General features: G+C 41.2%; 1 pseudogene; it reads right to left on the bottom strand.

Moving 5' to 3' along the window:
- Positions 1–289: 289 nt before the first annotated feature.
- On the bottom strand, positions 290–1286 carry LOC129550216 (S-adenosylmethionine decarboxylase proenzyme pseudogene; annotated as a pseudogene).
- Between the last annotated feature and the right edge of the window lie 6150 nt (positions 1287–7436).

Raw genomic sequence — 7436 nt, 5'->3', positions numbered from 1 at the left:
ATGAGGACGAAAGCCTTGTCTGTGGGGAATTTTGGGTGACACCTGGAGAAATATTACGCTGTGCATAAACCAAATTGAATTGTTTTCACAAGTGTTGTAAAGTTTCATATAGGAAAAGGCTTTTTCTACATGCACTTCAACTTCACAGCAAGAGTGGCATAGGATACCTAAACACAGAAGAGAGAATTCATGTAAGATATCTAACTCCTTGATATAATAATGCATACAATTCAAAATGATTACACTATCATTACATCTAGGGCTTTCTGCAACTACGAGGTGGTGGTTATGAAAAGCATGGCCCTTGGTATCAATATCTAAAAAGCAGCCACCACCTTCTTCTATGTGTGTTCTCTTTTTGCGTTTTTTCTTCATGTTTCTTAATCAACTCTGCTGTTGTTGCTGCTTCTTAGCAAAACTGGTAAAAACAAAATTGTAATCATTAAGCAAAGCGCTCTGGCAATCAAGACATTTAAAACCTTCAATCTTCTGGGGCAAGGAAAGCACTGTGCAACATTTAGAACTCTGATTTACAAACAGGGTGGTCACAAATTTTCCTGGCTTGAAGACTTCTACAACTTTCCTGATCAGGTCATCATAGAAGGTCTGACTTAAGTTTGTTTCAAAGCTAACATAAGAAAATTCTGGTTCTGGATTGATGTGAATAGTCCAATAAGTTCCATCCGATTTCATCCCATTCATTGAATACCCACAAGGATTGAACATTGTGACATCAATGACAGAACCTGGTATCAGGGCATGAATTCCACTCTCACGAGTGACATCCTTTGCAGTAACACCATCTTTCATGTAGAACTGGTCCATAACTGCTGGGTCAAGCTCACTCATCAGAATTTCCAGGGTTTGATCTGGCTGACTGATTACCCTACTCTCTGGGAAATCCAAAGTATACAAGTACCAACAGTCAGGATTCATGCATCCCATACAATATGCTGCTCCATTTGGGAAAATTGCATTAAGGACCTCTATTTCTTCCTGGAAATTCTGGTGTGGGTACACTTGGTGAGAAGGCTTCATGAAACTCTTAAGAGAATAAAAGAAGCTTTGAATTGAGTCAAACCCACTGTAATCCCTAGCAAGTTTCAACAGGGGAACCAGTGCTTTCAGCAAGAGGGTGGTACCACATGTCTTCAAAATGAAACGTCTCTTGGAGACAAACATGCTACTCTCACTGAGTACATAAGCTTCCTGCTTGTCAGTTTTTGTCACACTTATGATTGAACATTGCACATCCTTCAAAAGTATGTCCCATTCGGATCTTGGGATGGTGCTGCTGCTGCTGCTGCTAAGTCACTTCAGTCGTGTCCGACTCTGTGTGACCCCATAGACGGAAGCCCACCAGGCTCCCCCGTCTCTGGGATTCTCCAGGCAAGAACACTGCAGTGGGTTGCCATTTCCTTCTCCAATGTGTGAAAGTGAAAAGTGAAAGTGAAGTCGCTCAGTCGTGTCCGACCCTTAGCAACCCCATGGACTGCAGCCCACCAGGCTCCTCCATCCATAGGATTTTCTAGGCAAGAGTACTGGAGTGGCTTGCCATTGCGAAGATCCCCAAATCCTTGGTTTGCGTCGGGTTGCTGCCTGGAGAACCAATCCTCTAGCAGTTTCTCGGTCCCTTCGAAAAAATGTGCAGCTTCCATCACTGTGAGACTAGTGAACAACCAACAACCACAGAAAATCAACTAAATTAAATCTCTTCTCCCGCCGCGGCCACTGCGGATTGTTCCAACTGTGTTACTAAAGTTCAGGTTCCTTTTTTCTTTTTGCTATAATTTTATATTAACTTTTTTTAAAAAAAGGATTAATAAAATTTTCCCGGCTTTGTGTGTGGGAGTGAGCGAAAGTTGAACGTGAATCTGTTGGAAATAGAGGCAGATACAGCTCAGTCTCTCGTAGTCCGCTGTTTCCCCGTTGGAGAGAGTAGAGCGAGCGCTAGCTAATGTCGCCGGCCATACTGTGGGAGCCATAAATAATTTTAAATGAAAACAAGTAGACATAGCAAATTATAATACTTAATTACTATTTATAGTTTGCTAAACTTGTCCTCAACAAGTAGACTATAGCATCCAATAGAATTATAGTCTGAACATTTATTGCATTTTTTTCTTTCAGGAAAAGTTAAAAATACGTAAATAAATAAGGGCTTTCTTGGTGGCTCAGTGGTAGAGAATCTGCCTGCCAATGCAGGAGATGTGGATTCAATCCCTGGGTCGGGAAGAGCCCCTGGAGAAGGAAATGGCAACCCACTCCAGGCGGTCTATAGTCCATGGGGTCACCAAAGAGTCGGACATGAGTTAGTGACTAAACAACAACAGCAAATAAATAAACAACATTTACTTACTTACTGAACTTATGCTTGCTCAAAAGATTGCTATTTGCTGGCCTATTTATTTAGATTAATTAAGATTTGTAGTTGTAGTTTCAATATCAAACTCTCAAAAATTAATAGAATGACTATACAGAAAAATAAAAAAATACAGTAGATATGAAAAGCATCATGAACCAATTCAACATAATTAAGTTTTTTATAATTTTCACACAACAGTAGGATACAAATTCTATTCAAGTTCCCATAGACTGTAAACTAAGAGACATTAGAACATATCCAAGGTGTGAAAACTTCATGGTCTAAAGGTATTGAACCATGAAAACTGTAAACACCTTTTACTATTGTGATTATATAACTATTATTTATTAACTTAATACCTTTGTTATGATTGGTCAACAGAAAATAATAAGAGTTCTATATCAGTAAAACTACCATTTAATAGAGAAACCTGTAATATTTTTTAAAATCCAGAGGCATGTCAGAATTATCTTGGAATTTTTTGAAAAATACAAATGCCATGTTTTGCTTTTTCTTTACTTCTTTGGATGATCCCAAACATTTGTTAGTAAGTAACTCTACAGATTTGGGATGGAAAATATGTGTTGTTCATGGTGGCACTTTTTCTTCCTCCACCCATAGAAGTGAAGTTGCTCAGTCATGTCCAACTCTTTGTGACCCCATGGACTGTAGCCTACCAGGCTCCTCCATCCCTGGGATTCTCTAGGCAGGAATACTGGAGCGGGCTGCCATTTCCTTCTCCAGGAGATCTTCCCAACCCAGGGATCAAACCCGGGTTTCCCATATTGCAGGCAGACTCTTTACCATCTGAGCCACCAGGGAAGCTCTCCACCTGTAGAATCTGTTGCCAAAATGATTTTACTTACTGATTTCTGATTTGGCCTTAGAATTCTTTTCAAAAGAATTCTCTGGGCAGCAGTTCCTTTGTGCTCTAAATAGTAATTGCATCACTGATCTAAACTGCACTGTTAAAATGGCTGAGATTTGTCTTTCAGTTAGCAAGGCCAGCCACAGGATAAGTTCGAGGAAGTATCTGACCATTGTGCTTTTTGGTAGGGAAAATTTGCAGACTTTGAATCATGATGCCAAATGGGGACTTAATTGGGGTTGCCCGAGTTTCAGAGGTTAACCATGAAACGCATATTGAATTGCATTTAATGAAGAAAAAAGTCAATTTCTTCTTTAATCTGAACACTGCCTCAGTATCCTCAACATGGGCATCCCTCTAAGTCATGGATTCCAGTATTTCTGGTCACAGTTGTTTATCTTAAAAAGCCTGTTCTCTTAGCATACCGACCACTTTGCATTCATGAATTATCCAAACTATTGCAAAGGAATAGCTTTCAGTTACCTCTGGTTATTTGGATGATTGCTATCTTTCAGTTCAGTTCAATCACTCAGTCGTGTCCGACTCTTTGTTACCCCACGGATGGCAGCTCACCAGGCCTCCCTGTCCACCCACTCCTGGAGCTTGCTCAAAGTTATGTCCATCAAGTCGCTGATGCCATCCAACCATCTCATCCTCTGTCATCCCCTTCTCCTCCTGCCTTCAATCTTTCCCAGCATCAAGATCTTTTTGAATGAGTCCGTTCTTCGCATCACGTGGCCAAAGTATCGGAGCTTCAACTTCAGCGTCAGTCCTTCCAACGAGTATTCAGGGCTGATTTCCTTTAGAATAGACTGGTTGGATCTCCTTACAGTCCAAGGGACTCTCAAGAGTCTTCTCCAACACCACAGTTCAAAAGCATCAATTCTTTGGTGCTCAGCTTTCTTTGGAGAAGGGCATGGCAACCCACTCCAGTATTCTTGCCTGGAGAATCCCATGGACAGAGGAGCCTGGTGGGCTACAGTCCATGGGGTCACAAAGAGTTGGACATGACTGAAGCGACTTGGCATGCACACACACACAGCTTTCTTTATGGTCCAACTCACATCCATACATGACTGCTGGAAAAGCCATAGCTTGGACTGTACAGATCTTTGTCAGTAAAGTCATGTCTTTGCTTCTTAATATGCTATCTAACTGAGCAGAGCCCACAAACTGGAGAACAATCATAACAAAGAAGTTCTCACACTGTTGTGAAAGTTCTAGGGCCCATACCAGATTTCCCAACCTGGGGATCCAGAAAAGGGACTGAAAACCCCTATGGAATCTGATTTTGAAAGCCAGTGTGTTTTGTTATCTTTAACCCATTTCTGGAGAAGGAAATGACAACCCACTCCAGTATCCTTGCCTGGAGAATTCCATGGACAGAGGAGCCTGGTGGGCTACACTCCATGGGGTCTCAAGAGTTAGACACCACCACCAACCTCTGTCTACTTTGACCTATTTTGTCATATTTGTATTTTAGATGATATTGGGCTTAGTGAACAGAGAATCACAACTCTCACCTCCCATGGTTAAAGGAAACGTCTGTTTGCAGGAAGTTCTCTCTTTAAGCACAGGGCAGGGACTGGCAGATGCAGACTAAACCAATCTGAAGGAGCAGACTGCTTCTGGTCACCTGAGTGCAGAGGTCACCTGGCTTTGCCTCATTTGCTGTATATAAGCATACTGTGTGTGTGTGTTAAGTTGTGTTCGATTCTCTGCCACCCCATGGACTATATAGACCACTAGGCTCCTCTGTCCATGGGATTTTTCCAGGCAAGAATACTGGAGTGGGGTGCCATTTCCTCCTGCAGGGGCTCTCCCAGACCCAGGGATGGAACTTGTGTCTCCTGCATTGGCAGGCAGATTCTTTATTACTGAGCCACCTGGGAATCATATAAGTATCCTAAAGGCAAATACAGAAGGCAGCAAAAGCATTGATCCACTTTTAGTTAATAGTTGCTGAAAATTAAGTTAACCAAGTTATGCTACTATCAGTTTGTTTCCAGAGCCCATTATATTAAAAAAATTTTTTTAAATAAATTACCCTCTGAAGTTGTGTAAGAAGCACAGGAAAGTAGGGCTGCTGCTGCTGCTAAGTCGCTTCAGTCGTGTCCGACTCTGTGCGACCCCATAGATGGCAGCCCACCAGGCTCCCCTGTCCCTGGGATTCTCCAGGCAAGAACACTGGAGTGGGTTGCCATTTCCTTCTCCAATGCATGAAAGTGAAAAGTGAAAATGAAGTCACTCAGTCATGTCAGACTCTTCATGACCCCATGGACTGCAGCCTACCAGGCTCCTCCCTCCATGGGATTTTCCAGGCGGGAGTACTGGAGTTGGGTGCCATTGCCTTCTCCGGGAAAGTAGGGCAGATAGGTTCTAAAAATGATCCTCACAACCTAGGATTATTTTACTCGGTTTCTCATAATACTTACACACTTTTAAAAATTAAAAAATAAAGTCAGAGAAAGACAAATATCATATGATATCACTTCTATGTAGAATCTAAAAAATGATTTACATGCACTTATTCACAAAGCTGAAACAGACTCACAGACACAGAAAACAAACTTATGGTTACCAAAGGGGAAAGGTGGCTGAGACGGGGAGAGGGATAGATTAGTAGTGTAGGATCAACATATACACACTATTATACATTATATAAAATATATAACCAACAAGGACCTACTGTATAGCACAAAGAGCTCTACTCAATATCTTGTCATGACCAATAATGGAAAAAAAATCTGATAAAGGAGATATATGTATATGCATAACTCGGTCACTTTGCTGTATACCTGAAACTAGCTGAACATTGTAAATCAACTATATGCCAGTATACATTACACATTAAAAAATAAATAAAAAATAAGCACTCAGTTTTGCTCCTTGCTAAAACATTCCACATTGAAGAAATAGGAGTGTGTGGGCATCAGTGCATGAGCCAGGGCACTGTTTTTTCCTACTTGTCAACACTGGAGGCCCCTACAAGAATCTCCCTCTCTCTTTTTTTTTTTTTTTTCTTTTGTAAGCCAGGTACTTAATTATGTCCTCTTAATTATTTATCCTTGTCAACTCGTATCAAAACAACATAGCTGCAGGGATTTTTCCTTGATTTGAGAGCGTGACTAAATAGAGTCGATTCTGGAGCCTCCAGCCTGCTGAATGGCCTTTTGCATCCTGACACCTAATTAATGTCAAACAGCTGTTTCTGACCTGGACTGTGATTCTGGAGCATTGAATCAACCAGATTTGCTCAGGGGGAACAAATGAACAAGGTTACTGAGAAACCAATCAGCCTTCAGGTCCTTTGTATGTGTGTTTGTCTGAGCACATTCATTTTGCCAGGGCAGAGGCCAAAGTTTATAACTGGGTGCTGTGGAAAGAGCATATATTTGCAAAATAAGTCTGAGATCTTGCCTTATTTTTCTCATTTGAGAAAATCCTGTTGAGTTCCAGGCTCTGTCTGGATTGAGTGCTGATGGCACAAGGTGACCTGCAGGGAACACATGAGCATCCACTTAGTGTCTCGGGTGAGACTATTTTATTTCCTTTATTCTCCATCATCTAAACATATGATGCAATGGGATGCCCTGGCTCAGAGTAGATCTGAGTTATACTGACATTTTAATGTCCAGGAGTGGGAAAATTGCCTTTTAAATTTACTAGGACAGGAGTTGTGATTTAAATATTAAAAATGTTTTCCTGAAAGTGGAGACTTGAATTTACCTTCAAGAGTAGACTGCTCTTTGTTTTGGAAGTTGGCAGGAGGCAATAAAACTTTAATGGGAATTTAAGTTAGATTAAAGTAAGGATTCTATTGTGAAATTGAGATTCCAGAAACAGAGGAGTGAAACGGCTCGACATAATTATGTAGAAAGTTATCTTTTCAGTGCATGAGGTTGTGTTTTCCAGCATTGTCTTTCCTCTATGGAAAACTAATTGTGTCGAATTCGAATTCGGGTGTGAGAGTTGGATCATAAAGAAGGCTGAGCACCAAAGAACTGGTGCTTTCAAATTGTGGTGCTGGATAAAACTCTTGAGAATCCCTTGAACTGTAAGGAGATCAAACCAGTCAATCTTACAGGAAATCAACTCTGAATATTCACTGGAAGGACTGATGCTGAAGCTGGAACTCCTATAGTTTGGCCACCTGATGTGAAGAGCTGACTCATTGCAAAGACCTGATGCCAGGGAAAACTG

This window comes from Moschus berezovskii, chromosome 1 (assembly GCF_049115385.1).
Source record: "Moschus berezovskii isolate FMDL1 chromosome 1, NW_MosBer_1.0, whole genome shotgun sequence".
NCBI lineage: Eukaryota > Metazoa > Chordata > Mammalia > Artiodactyla > Moschidae > Moschus > Moschus berezovskii.
The sequence above is the reverse complement of the archived record's forward strand: the minus strand, read 5'-3'. Positions and strand labels throughout refer to the sequence as shown.